General features: G+C 40.4%; 1 protein-coding gene across 3 annotated transcripts in view; it reads right to left on the bottom strand.

The window, feature by feature from the left end:
- Window positions 1–15,065, bottom strand: part of PPP2R3A (protein phosphatase 2 regulatory subunit B''alpha) — a 1,213,285-nt gene that overhangs the window by 214,116 nt on the left and 984,104 nt on the right. The window lies entirely within an intron of this gene.

The following is a 15,065-nucleotide window of genomic DNA, read 5'->3' as shown; positions in this document are numbered from 1 at the left end:
TGGGGTGTTTGGGTATTTTAAGGGTTCAGATATAGTTTTGGTTAGGTTTGAGTTTTGGGGTACAGAGGTATTTTAAGGGTTCAGGGCTAGATTTGGGTTTTGGGGAACAGGGGTATTTTTAGGGTTCAGGGCTAGGTTTGGGTTTTGGGGTACAGGGGTAGGTTTGGGTTTTGGGGTACAGGGTTATTTTTAGGGTTTAGGGCTAGGTTTGGGTTTTGGGGTACAGGGGTATTTTTAGGGTTCAGGGGTAGGTTTGGGTTTTGAGGTACAGGGGTATTTATAGGGTTTAGGGATAGGTTTGGGTTTTGGGGTACAGGATATATTTATAGGGTTAAGATGGGTTAGTGTTGAAGGGTGTTGGGGTATTTTAAGGAGTAAGGGTGGGTTATGATTATGGGGTGGAGGAGTATTTAAAGGGAGCAGGGTGGGATTAGCACACGATATGAGACATGGCATGAAGGGCGGAACGTATCACACGCCCCCAGCGTTTGTCACGCCCCCAGCACACGCCCACAGCACAACGCAGATACGCCCACAAGGGACTACTTTGCTGGCACTGTTCTTTTACCTTTTAAATGTATATGGTGGGCGTCTGCATAGCCTATGTCCTTCTGCTGCAACTGCCCTTTCCAACGCTGTATTGGGTGTTGTGATTGGTGCTGTGGTTCCTGAGATTACCCGCCTCAAAGGTTTGGGCTCTCTCTTGATTATATTAGTATGGATATATATAAAGATATATACACATACATACACACATATTATATACACAAACACACACACATAATCCTAGTATTATGGAAGGTGGGAAGAAAAAGAGGCTCACCTTATTGGAACAGAGGCGTAGAACTGCTTTTCCTACAGCTGCATCCGAGTTTTCGGGGGCATCAAGGCAGTAATGCCGAGTAAAAGTGTGCCTGTTAGACCAGGTTGCTGCTTGGCACATCTGATGAATGGGCACACCAGCAAAGACATCTGTTGAAGTGGAGACTGCTCCGGTAGAGTGGGCCTTAACTTTTGCAGATAACTGTTTTTGTGCTGGTCGATGGCAAAATTGTATGACTGGAGCAATCCACCTTGCTGTAGTCTGCTTGGAAACAGGAAATCCTTCTCTGAGGTCTCCATAGGCTACAAATAGCTGATCTGATTTGTGTATGCTGCAAGTTCTGTACATACAGAATGTGAATCAAAACAAAGGGAGGATGAATAGGAGAAACTGGGTTCGGCATCCTCTTCAAGTAACTTATTTCAAACAAAAGAACCCAGTTCTGTCATGAACAAAAATAATTCTCCAATAAAGAAAAAAAAAAGTTTTCTTGTAAAACGCTCTCACACAAGGGTTACCCCTTGGTGTCATGCTTCATCATAGGGTCCATCCCGTTCCGCTATGGATCAGGGTGTGCTGCGACCTACAGATTAGGTGGGAGCACTATTTACTTATACAATGATAAAGGATTTTATTTCAACTGGAGGTAGAAATAAAGTAGGATACACCTACTAGCCAGGTATTTTTAAACTACAACACCACTCCCACTCCCCCCTCAAAACACCATCCTTTATCATTATATAAGAAAATAGTTCTCCCATGTAATCCGTAGGTTGCAGCACGCCTTGATCCGTAGTAGAATGGGATGGACACGATGAAGAAGCATGCCACCAAGGGGTAACACTGGTGGGTGAGGGTTTTACAAGAGAAAATGAGTTTTTATTCTTTAGTGGGGAGTTGTTTTTCTTCATGACATACAGAATTTGAGACTTCGCTTGACATCTAATGTATGTAATGATTTTTCTGCTGGTGTCTGAAGATTGGGAAATCATTTCTTTAAAATGACAGGTTCATTCAAATGAAAATTAGAGGGGACTTTTGGGATAAATTTTGGATCAGTCCGAATAATGACACTGTCCGTTTTGAATTGGAGGAAAGGTTGCTTTATTGTGAACGCTTGGAGGCTTCTTACCCACTTAACTGAAGTAAACAGTGGAAGTGCTGTTTTTTAACCCCTTTGATGCGGCGCAAATATCCCTCCCCAGTGCTGCGCTGTCCATTGGAACTAGTGCTGAATGGACGTCCAATGGTCGTGCGCAGCACTGGGGAGGTAGTGCACGTGACGACCGTTGGACGTTCGCAGCACTGAAGGGGTTAAGAAATGTATTTTAGTTCTGCCTTATGAATTTGCTCAAACAGGTACCTCATTAATAGTGACTGTATGCGTTTGAGATGCCAAGAATGAAGAGGGAAAAATTGCGGCCAGATAGCCCTTGATCGAAGAGTGAGAAAGACCAGATTTTTCTAGGTGAAGTAGATAAAGAAGTATCTGTTCTGGCGATAAATTGAAAGGATGGATTTCTGCATTGGTACACACAATAAAAAACCTTTTCCCTGGCATCGGCAAGGACTTTGACAGTCGAATGGGATATCTAGGTTGGCAAACTCATGAAATTCAGAAACCAGGCCAACAACTGAAGAGACATTAATCATTAAGAAGGTCGGTATTGGCTCCAACTGAATAGGCTTCTGTTCCAGGAGGAGGAGGAGGAGCTCCGAAAAACAAGAAGTGGTGGGGCCACCTGGGGGCTATGAGAAGAGCTTGGCAATGCTCACTCTTTATCTTTCTGAGCACTCTTGGAATCAGTGGAATTAGAGTAAAAGAGTATGCATAAATTCCTGACCATCTGATCAAATATGCATTTCCTGACTATCCTTTCTGTGGTTGTCAAATAGCGAAGTACTAGCATTACCAGTTCTCACTCGTTACAAACAGGTCAAACCTTGGTTTGCCCCAGAGAGGGAAAAAGTGGTCCAAAGTTGCTTAGTGTAACTCCCATTCGTGGCAGGTCCTGCTTAGCGATTTTGCAAGCATGTTGGATATGCCGGGTACATGTTCTGCCCTGAGAGTTATCTTATTTTGAAAGACCCAGAACCATATTTGTTGTGTTTGGAGGGATAGTGCTGTCGATCGTGTTCTGCCCTGTTTAGGTAGTGCATACTTGTGTTGTTGTCAGTTCAGATCAGAACTGAAGCTCTTGTGATCTTTGAGAAGAAGGATTTTAGGGGGAGCGAAATGGCCTTTAGCTTCATAAGGTTAATATACAGAGTTGCTTAATGGGCATTCCATTTTCCACTGACTGACAAGTCCTGAAGATGAGCTCCCCAACCTGTGAGAGAGGCATCCGTGGGTATCACATATTCCGGAATGTCTGTCAGGAAGGAGAGGCCATTGGAGATGTTGGATGTGTTGAAAATTTTGCTACCAATTTGAGAATTTGAGGTGGGAGTGGTGGCCAGTACTTGGAGGGTGTCCCTGTTTTTTTGGAAGAGGCTCTTTCTCTGTAGGAAGTCTTTCCTCTAGTGGGATGTCTATATGCGGCAGACAGTGGCTTTCTATAGGACTGCTAGAGCTGGTGGGCGGTGGAATATCCATTTTGTCCATGATAGGATTGGTATTGTTAATATTGTCGGTAACACCTCTAAAAGAGGAGACTTTGCAACCTCGTGCTCCACGAAAGAGCTGACCACATAGTGATTTCCCATCATAGGGCAGGTCAATAATCTTTGTCTGCACCTCCTGAAGGAAGTCCCTTTTAGCCATCCCTGGCATCTCAGAACGGCAGCCCCAGCTAGCTGCCGAAAACCTGCGGATGATACATCTATTGCCCAGTCAATTATTTCAGCTGAAATTCTTTCTCCCTCTTACAGGACTTTTCTCGCCTCCAATCTTGTATCGTCTGGCAAGAGGGCAATAAATGGTGATATATCTGACCATATTGGAGGTCGTACTTTCCTAGGATTGACAGGGATATTGCAGGGAGAACTGTAGCAGCCACCATGGCAGTGGATTTTTTCCCTATGGTATTGTGACGTCTTTCTTATTTATCTGGAGGCGCACAAGAGGCGAGGAAGGATTCCCTGAACGACGTTGGGCTGCCTGTGAGATGACAAAGTCTGGCTTTGGTTGTCCGATGGGGCAGGCCAAATTATCAGGTGCCTTGTACTTTTTCTCCAGTTTAGGGAGTACTGCTGGTATAGAAGCTAGAGTCTTCATGACCTTGAGGCCTTCTTCCCATATAAAGTCATCGATAGTTATAGCACAGTTTTGTTTCTTGCTTTGCTCCTTTAAATCTTATAAAATCAGATCGGTTATTGACCATGGGAAGCTAAAACTTTTTAGCTGCTCTTTCCATGCCTGTAAGAAAACCACACATGTCCTTCGGTGGGGAATCTACTGGCGGTGGAGTAGCAAGGGATGGTGTCTGAATTTGGGACTCATCCCATTCTTATCTGTCTTTATGTGCGGAAGGGAAGGGTGGTCTTCCACTGGAGGTTGAGGTAGTGTCATAGGTATAGATGGCAATTGCGCCAGAGATGGTGCAAGAACTGGAGACGGATGTTTGGGAGAGGTTAGCAGAGGAGGTAGTCTCTGAAGAGGTGTTTGTTGAACTGAAGCAGCAGATTCTGAGAATCTGTGGTAATAGTATAGCAACATGTATTGCAAGTAGGAGACTAATGACGCCGGCATATGAATTGCAGGTTCTTGTTGCTGCATATAGCAATGGGGCGTATACTGTTGAGGATAATAATGGCGCTCCCTGTCATCCCCTTGACATTTAATATGGAGTTTCGAAGGACTGTGTGCTACCCCAAACATTCCTTCATCATCCGAGTATACTTCATCATTGTCATCATAATGTATGAGGTGACAGTTTTTTTAGAGGTATCACTGTCCTCATCCGATAGAGGGCATTCCATTATCTTAAGCTTCTGTAGCCAGAGATGGAGTCTAACCGTGCAGCAAATTTTACATTCTCTCACCCAATGGTCAGGGTGAAGGCAGTAGATGCATTTCTTATGAGGGACACCAGAGTGGAGCCTTATTTTACCAGAGGAGTTGCAGGGTCAAAATAATGTTCTCTTACAAGTGGTAGACATGATGTCTTGGTGAGTAGAAGCTGGCTGAAGACCAAAAGCGCTGTTTATGAGAAACTAATTTTGTCAGAAAGGCCAGAAAGTAGAAATACTGAGTAGAGCTCAGTGAGACTCCCATTATACGACGTGCTGTAGAAAGTCTGGAGCCTCTGGGGTGAAGGTTCTAAAGGGCGCTGTCGTCTTATTGGTCAGACTTTAGGCCACTTCTAATTACTCTGAAGAGCTATTAGAGTGAATGTCTTTTACATGAACTTTAATGTAAAAAGTTTTACTTGCACCTTCATATGTACCATGGGGCTCCCACTTCGACGACGGGGAATGATTCAAGCCCATGAATCCATGAAAGATCCAATACTGGAGAATATATCATTTGTTAATGAGCTCCCATATGCCATTGCAAACTTTTATCTCCCCTCATGTAGATAAAGACAGCAAGTTTTCTTCCCAGCCATTGATTTATTGTTTCGTCAAACTCCAGGATTTTCTTTGCTACAATTAGACATCTCAGCAGCCACAACTGATTTTTCAACATCGACTAGTTTAGTGAAGAAGAACTGGAAAGCTGCATCCCTTCAGTAAATATGTGATGAGATAGAGTTGGATAACTATCAACAGTAACCCATGCCTCAGAGATTCAAACTCAAAGGCATCAGCGGTGATGAGATCCTGAATTATGGCTGTGTTTTTATTGACTGAACAAGCATTCAACAACACACACATAACTTGTTAAGACTGTGCACAGTCTTTCTTTTTCCTAAATGAAAAACGAATACAGAGTGACTTTAAGGCCTGTGAATCAGGCAGGTTTTTCTCCTACCATGCTTCCTGATCTTTCGTTTGCAGCATTAAGCTTTGAAAAGGTTGTTAACAGGTCCGCTGAAAGATTTCAATGTGAGGTTTGTGCTTTTCAATTTGGTAATGTTTCAAGACACTGGGCACATTACAGTCACAGAAGGATTTGTCCTATATGTGCCAATGGTATTCTAGATCATAGAGTGGAATTACATTTATAATACAGGAGGGAATGCAAAATTACAGACTACAGTACATAAAGGAAATTTCCTAATGGCTGTCATTTGTATACTTTTATGTTTTTTGCTAGAAACCGAATATAGTACTTTTGACTGACTACTAATGGCTGTCTTTAGGATTTCTAATTTAAACTGTTAAGTATAAAAAAAACTAAAGTGAACAGAATAAATGAAATTAACAAGAGTATTCTAAAAGACCAGGCCAGTCAGAGGAAATCACATCCTCATTCATTTATCTACACGTGCTCTCAAGATCAGGAGTCTTTGCATTCGCTCAAGAAAGCGCTTAAAATGGATAGTAAAGAATCCCAGAAAATGCACATTCTCCTAGAGAGCGTGCAGACACTACACTGGCTCAAAGGTCCCGGCCAACTAGCTGTCTCATGAGAGGCAGCCAGACAAGCTCATACTCACTGACACCAGAACTAAAATTCAGGCTCTGGTCACTGGGAAACTTGTCTTTTCAATAGTCGTAACTTTTAGATACTGGAAAGGCAAATCCAAGATGATACTCTTTTTGGCTAATCTCAAAAAGTATATGGAAAAACACCTGCTCTAAACGAAGCCTCCTCATTGAGATTGCCTGTTATTAAAATCTGTATTTATTTCTAAGAATTGATATTTATGAGGTTGGTCTGTACGTTATTATACATTTAGAAACCTAAGAAGAAAAGGGGGAAGTATCAAAGGCTAAGGACAGTGTGAAGTTGGTGACACTTTTCGTTTTAATTATGTTAATCACTGTTGTTGCACCACCAAGTGGCCCGACACTAGTGCCACTGATGTCAACATACAAGTGACAAATCCTTTACTGTGCAGCTGTGAATGCGAGGTCATAGCTAAAGGATTCTGCTTTGGATTCTAAAAACACCTCACCAGCCTATAACAGTGAGAATCCTCAGGCTGATGTGAGACTCAAGAGCAGGGAAGGTTGTTACTTGCCTACCGGGGCTACCTTACCTTTTACAAAATCAAATTTGTTTACAACACACTAACTTTTTTGTGATTTTATCAGCAGAAGCCCCACCTGTGATATCATTTAAAACTGTTTTTTTCTATGAGTTGCAGGTGAAATGCACAACTAATGTACCACAGTAGATAAAATAGTCACTGAATACTGTGGTCTATCCATCAAAATAAAAGTTTGGCCTAATAATTTCAGTCCATCTGGACACTATTTCCCTTTAAAGCGTGAACTCTACCAGAACAAGAATTTGCAATGCAATCAGTCTCACGTTTGGGACCTTATATGTATTTAGCTATGCAGCATATTAGCCTTTATGCCGAAACATCTACTGTTCTTTAACATGGTGGGAAAGTAAGCCCCAAACTGCGTGACACGCCAGGTATGGGAACACATGGAGAAAAATATTGCCTTTTTGTGGACTGGAATTTAGAGAATATTAGAGTGATTCTGGTATTTTACTGACCTCTGCTGGTCGTTTACTATCAAAAAAGTTAAATAGAGGCAGTTGCCAGAAAAATTAAAAAAATAAAAGTCCCTCTGCAGAAAGCAATTCTGGTATTTTATTGACCTCTACTGGTCGTTTTCAATCAAGACAGTTAAATAGAGGAAGTTGAACAAGCAGAAAGCAATTCTGCTATTTTACTGACCTATACTTGTCGTTTTCTATCAAGACAGTTAAATAGAGGCCGTTGAACAGAAAAAGAAATCCCTAAACAGGAGCAGACAAGTCCTAGGGCTGATCTCCGGAGCCCACAAAGCACATACACATATAAGTATATACTAAAGCATTTATAAGAGGTCTTGAATGCTCAACCCACAAAGGGCCCAATCAGCTGGTTCTTCAGCACTAATCTAACACACAGGAGAGATGCAAAAAACGTTATATGTTCTAGGCAAATAAGAACAATTATCTATACAGCGATACATTAAGTCTTGAAAGTAAACAAAAATAAGTGCGTAAGTGGAGATGTTTCTTTGCTGACTTTCTTTCTTTCATGTGCACAAATAGTGTCCTTTTGCAGCACAAGATGCAGCATTTGCATTAGGTTGTGTCACTGGGTCCGCTAGAGCGGAAGGCCTCTATGCTGGGAAATTAAATGGAACAGTGCCCTTTCCAGTAAGTGACAGAAAGACAATTTGTCACAAAAGCTTCTCAGATGGGTCTGAATTAGAGAGTCACAACTCCGATCAACACAAGGAAACAACAAGCAGGTTAAGCATGTGCAACCAGATGACCATAAGAAAATCCACTCGCTCACATCAAGGAGCAGGATGCCAGTGCGAATTGGGATGGGTGCATGTTAGAGGAAGCATCATTATACAATCACCAACGTTTGATATATATTTAAAAAAAATAGCAAAGCAAAATACGCATTTGTGAAAATCATAATATGATGTGCGTGACAAAATTAGGTAATTTCTAAAACAGTTTTAAGGATGATATAAACTAATGTATCTGAATAACAATTTATGCTAAGTTGGTGATTTGTATTGTTCCTATTTATAGCATCCTTTACTTGGTGTCAAAGAGCACTTCTTGCTATCTTATGGGACCAATGTAGATACCATTACTGTAATGAGTACTTATACTGTTTTTATACTGTGTAGTTCAAACCTGATATAGTATTACTTCTGAATTCTGCTAGCATTTTTTTCTTGCACTGTACAGTTTGAAGAGATTTTTAAAGGCGAAAAGGCAAGTACACAGCACTGTGCACTGACACAATCTTTAGCACCAGTGTTACTTCTGCTGACAAATTTTTTCACAGGGTGGTTTTATTATAGGCTTGTACGCAAATTGCTGCTAATACAGAGGATATACCAGCACTATATCGTAAAAATATAATATTGCGCACACTACATCGACTTACCCACTACTTTGTAGGGTAACTATAAGTAAGTAGACATGGATGAAAGAAGAGTAATTATCTACTTACACTGACAATGTAGTGGTAAGGAATCTATTTGGCGTGATAGGTCAAAATCATCAAACTCGATATAGCACTATAAAACGAATGCAGAAAAAGCTTACTAGTGAGACTGGTGAGAGCACTTGAAGTAGTTTAATAAAATCATGTAATGTTTTAAAGCTGATATAAGGCTGCTGAGAATGCCTGTAGCCTTATTGTAGTGGCTATAAAGTGGAATTTGGGTTTTGTAATTTGTATGTACAGTCAAGGGACCTTTGGGCACTTTGTCTTGTATGCAGTTATTTCCTTCATGGTGAGGATTTTCTGATCAAGTTGTTTCTACTTTTACTGTCTTGCGGGCATCTCTGTGAGTTATGGCCGCCCAATTGCTTCTACAAAGAGGGTCTTGCACATTAAATAGGCCATTTCAGTAATAATTTGAAGTTCAGTTGGTATAATCCAAAGCATTGGATTCAGATTGAGTGGGACTGAAAGCAGCAGTTTCCGTTGACTAATTAATGTGTTGGCATTATGTAGAAAACAAATGCTTAGCTGCAATTGGACCCCTAATTGAGGGTCTCTCTACATCAGTGGTCCCCTACAGATGGGCAGACCTATTTCTGATGGGTGAGAGAAAATTAAAGGTAGACATGAAGGAGAACATTGTGAACGATGAGAAAAATTGCAGGACTTGACACAAGACTAAATACTTGAGGGTGTTCTAATCAAGTTCTCAGGGACTTAATTTTGTAAAACCATTGTTAGCCCCAATTCTTTCCTGCATGGTTATCCCAAACACCCCTCCGAAGTCAGCATCAGGCGACAGAGCTTGTTTTTTTGCTAATTGTGCTGTAAATGATGCCAGTTGGTCCGGTTTATAGCATCCTTTACTTGGTGTCAAAGAGCACTTCTTGCTATCTTATGGGACCAATGTAGATACCATTACTGTAATGAGTACTTATACTGTTTTTATACTGTTTTTTTAGAGGTATCACTGTCCTCATCCGATAGAGGGCATTCCATTATCTTAAGCTTCTGTAGCCAGAGATGGAGTCTAACCGTGCAGCAAATTTTACATTCTCTCACCCAATGGTCAGGGTGAAGGCAGTAGATGCATTTCTTATGAGGGACACCAGAGTGGAGCCTTATTTTACCAGAGGAGTTGCAGGGTCAAAATAATGTTCTCTTACAAGTGGTAGACATGATGTCTTGGTGAGTAGAAGCTGGCTGAAGACCAAAAGCGCTGTTTATGAGAAACTAATTTTGTCAGAAAGGCCAGAAAGTAGAAATACTGAGTAGAGCTCAGTGAGACTCCCATTATACGACGTGCTGTAGAAAGTCTGGAGCCTCTGGGGTGAAGGTTCTAAAGGGCGCTGTCGTCTTATTGGTCAGACTTTAGGCCACTTCTAATTACTCTGAAGAGCTATTAGAGTGAATGTCTTTTACATGAACTTTAATGTAAAAAGTTTTACTTGCACCTTCATATGTACCATGGGGCTCCCACTTCGACGACGGGGAATGATTCAAGCCCATGAATCCATGAAAGATCCAATAATGGAGAATATATCATTTGTTAATGAGCTCCCATATGCCATTGCAAACTTTTATCTCCCCTCATGTAGATAAAGACAGCAAGTTTTCTTCCCAGCCATTGATTTATTGTTTCGTCAAACTCCAGGATTTTCTTTGCTACAATTAGACATCTCAGCAGCCACAACTGATTTTTCAACATCGACTAGTTTAGTGAAGAAGAACTGGAAAGCTGCATCCCTTCAGTAAATATGTGATGAGATAGAGTTGGATAACTATCAACAGTAACCCATGCCTCAGAGATTCAAACTCAAAGGCATCAGCGGTGATGAGATCCTGAATTATGGCTGTGTTTTTATTGACTGAACAAGCATTCAACAACACACACATAACTTGTTAAGACTGTGCACAGTCTTTCTTTTTCCTAAATGAAAAACGAATACAGAGTGACTTTAAGGCCTGTGAATCAGGCAGGTTTTTCTCCTACCATGCTTCCTGATCTTTCGTTTGCAGCATTAAGCTTTGAAAAGGTTGTTAACAGGTCCGCTGAAAGATTTCAATGTGAGGTTTGTGCTTTTCAATTTGGTAATGTTTCAAGACACTGGGCACATTACAGTCACAGAAGGATTTGTCCTATATGTGCCAATGGTATTCTAGATCATAGAGTGGAATTACATTTATAATACAGGAGGGAATGCAAAATTACAGACTACAGTACATAAAGGAAATTTCCTAATGGCTGTCATTTGTATACTTTTATGTTTTTTGCTAGAAACCGAATATAGTACTTTTGACTGACTACTAATGGCTGTCTTTAGGATTTCTAATTTAAACTGTTAAGTATAAAAAAAACTAAAGTGAACAGAATAAATGAAATTAACAAGAGTATTCTAAAAGACCAGGCCAGTCAGAGGAAATCACATCCTCATTCATTTATCTACACGTGCTCTCAAGATCAGGAGTCTTTGCATTCGCTCAAGAAAGCGCTTAAAATGGATAGTAAAGAATCCCAGAAAATGCACATTCTCCTAGAGAGCGTGCAGACACTACACTGGCTCAAAGGTCCCGGCCAACTAGCTGTCTCATGAGAGGCAGCCAGACAAGCTCATACTCACTGACACCAGAACTAAAATTCAGGCTCTGGTCACTGGGAAACTTGTCTTTTCAATAGTCGTAACTTTTAGATACTGGAAAGGCAAATCCAAGATGATACTCTTTTTGGCTAATCTCAAAAAGTATATGGAAAAACACCTGCTCTAAACGAAGCCTCCTCATTGAGATTGCCTGTTATTAAAATCTGTATTTATTTCTAAGAATTGATATTTATGAGGTTGGTCTGTACGTTATTATACATTTAGAAACCTAAGAAGAAAAGGGGGAAGTATCAAAGGCTAAGGACAGTGTGAAGTTGGTGACACTTTTCGTTTTAATTATGTTAATCACTGTTGTTGCACCACCAAGTGGCCCGACACTAGTGCCACTGATGTCAACATACAAGTGACAAATCCTTTACTGTGCAGCTGTGAATGCGAGGTCATAGCTAAAGGATTCTGCTTTGGATTCTAAAAACACCTCACCAGCCTATAACAGTGAGAATCCTCAGGCTGATGTGAGACTCAAGAGCAGGGAAGGTTGTTACTTGCCTACCGGGGCTACCTTACCTTTTACAAAATCAAATTTGTTTACAACACACTAACTTTTTTGTGATTTTATCAGCAGAAGCCCCACCTGTGATATCATTTAAAACTGTTTTTTTCTATGAGTTGCAGGTGAAATGCACAACTAATGTACCACAGTAGATAAAATAGTCACTGAATACTGTGGTCTATCCATCAAAATAAAAGTTTGGCCTAATAATTTCAGTCCATCTGGACACTATTTCCCTTTAAAGCGTGAACTCTACCAGAACAAGAATTTGCAATGCAATCAGTCTCACGTTTGGGACCTTATATGTATTTAGCTATGCAGCATATTAGCCTTTATGCCGAAACATCTACTGTTCTTTAACATGGAGGGAAAGTAAGCCCCAAACTGCGTGACACGCCAGGTATGGGAACACATGGAGAAAAATATTGCCTTTTTGTGGACTGGAATTTAGAGAATATTAGAGTGATTCTGGTATTTTACTGACCTCTGCTGGTCGTTTACTATCAAAAAAGTTAAATAGAGGCAGTTGCCAGAAAAATTAAAAAAATAAAAGTCCCTCTGCCGAAAGCAATTCTGGTATTTTATTGACCTCTACTGGTCGTTTTCAATCAAGACAGTTAAATAGAGGAAGTTGAACAAGCAGAAAGCAATTCTGCTATTTTACTGACCTATACTTGTCGTTTTCTATCAAGACAGTTAAATAGAGGCCGTTGAACAGAAAAAGAAATCCCTAAACAGGAGCAGACAAGTCCTAGGGCTGATCTCCGGAGCCCACAAAGCACATACACATATAAGTATATACTAAAGCATTTATAAGAGGTCTTGAATGCTCAACCCACAAAGGGCCCAATCAGCTGGTTCTTCAGCACTAATCTAACACACAGGAGAGATGCAAAAAACGTTATATGTTCTAGGCAAATAAGAACAATTATCTATACAGCGATACATTAAGTCTTGAAAGTAAACAAAAATAAGTGCGTAAGTGGAGATGTTTCTTTGCTGACTTTCTTTCTTTCATGTGCACAAATAGTGTCCTTTTGCAGCACAAGATGCAGCATTTGCATTAGGTTGTGTCACTGGGTCCGCTAGAGCGGAAGGCCTCTATGCTGGGAAATTAAATGGAACAGTGCCCTTTCCAGTAAGTGACAGAAAGACAATTTGTCACAAAAGCTTCTCAGATGGGTCTGAATTAGAGAGTCACAACTCCGATCAACACAAGGAAACAACAAGCAGGTTAAGCATGTGCAACCAGATGACCATAAGAAAATCCACTCGCTCACATCAAGGAGCAGGATGCCAGTGCGAATTGGGATGGGTGCATGTTAGAGGAAGCATCATTATACAATCACCAACGTTTGATATATATTTAAAAAAAATAGCAAAGCAAAATACGCATTTGTGAAAATCATAATATGATGTGCGTGACAAAATTAGGTAATTTCTAAAACAGTTTTAAGGATGATATAAACTAATGTATCTGAATAACAATTTATGCTAAGTTGGTGATTTGTATTGTTCCTATTTATAGCATCCTTTACTTGGTGTCAAAGAGCACTTCTTGCTATCTTATGGGACCAATGTAGATACCATTACTGTAATGAGTACTTATACTGTTTTTATACTGTGTAGTTCAAACCTGATATAGTATTACTTCTGAATTCTGCTAGCATTTTTTTCTTGCACTGTACAGTTTGAAGAGATTTTTAAAGGCGAAAAGGCAAGTACACAGCACTGTGCACTGACACAATCTTTAGCACCAGTGTTACTTCTGCTGACAAATTTTTTCACAGGGTGGTTTTATTATAGGCTTGTACGCAAATTGCTGCTAATACAGAGGATATACCAGCACTATATCGTAAAAATATAATATTGCGCACACTACATCGACTTACCCACTACTTTGTAGGGTAACTATAAGTAAGTAGACATGGATGAAAGAAGAGTAATTATCTACTTACACTGACAATGTAGTGGTAAGGAATCTATTTGGCGTGATAGGTCAAAATCATCAAACTCGATATAGCACTATAAAACGAATGCAGAAAAAGCTTACTAGTGAGACTGGTGAGAGCACTTGAAGTAGTTTAATAAAATCATGTAATGTTTTAAAGCTGATATAAGGCTGCTGAGAATGCCTGTAGCCTTATTGTAGTGGCTATAAAGTGGAATTTGGGTTTTGTAATTTGTATGTACAGTCAAGGGACCTTTGGGCACTTTGTCTTGTATGCAGTTATTTCCTTCATGGTGAGGATTTTCTGATCAAGTTGTTTCTACTTTTACTGTCTTGCGGGCATCTCTGTGAGTTATGGCCGCCCAATTGCTTCTACAAAGAGGGTCTTGCACATTAAATAGGCCATTTCAGTAATAATTTGAAGTTCAGTTGGTATAATCCAAAGCATTGGATTCAGATTGAGTGGGACTGAAAGCAGCAGTTTCCGTTGACTAATTAATGTGTTGGCATTATGTAGAAAACAAATGCTTAGCTGCAATTGGACCCCTAATTGAGGGTCTCTCTACATCAGTGGTCCCCTACAGATGGGCAGACCTATTTCTGATGGGTGAGAGAAAATTAAAGGTAGACATGAAGGAGAACATTGTGAACGATGAGAAAAATTGCAGGACTTGACACAAGACTAAATACTTGAGGGTGTTCTAATCAAGTTCTCAGGGACTTAATTTTGTAAAACCATTGTTAGCCCCAATTCTTTCCTGCATGGTTATCCCAAACACCCCTCCGAAGTCAGCATCAGGCGACAGAGCTTGTTTTTTTGCTAATTGTGCTGTAAATGATGCCAGTTGGTCCGGTTTCTTTCAAATTTTTCTCTGGGGAATGCTGCCCTCCCCCCTTGAATTCCCGTACGGATGGTAGGGCATGCACACTTTGCTCGCTGCAATTTGCGATATGGCTCAAAGTAGGTGCTATTTCTTTTGGTGCTATCCCCCTAGACAAACACAGCAGTATCTATTCATCCTATGAATATATTGGAAGCCTTATTCTTTATTATTTTTTCAAAAGATATGAATTTGCAGCGCTCTTTGCCAAGAAAAATACAATGTAA

This window comes from Lissotriton vulgaris, chromosome 11 (genome assembly GCF_964263255.1).
Source record: "Lissotriton vulgaris chromosome 11, aLisVul1.2, whole genome shotgun sequence".
NCBI classification, from domain to species: domain Eukaryota; kingdom Metazoa; phylum Chordata; class Amphibia; order Caudata; family Salamandridae; genus Lissotriton; species Lissotriton vulgaris.
Note: the sequence above shows the minus strand (reverse complement) of the source record. Positions and strands in the feature narration are given on the sequence as shown.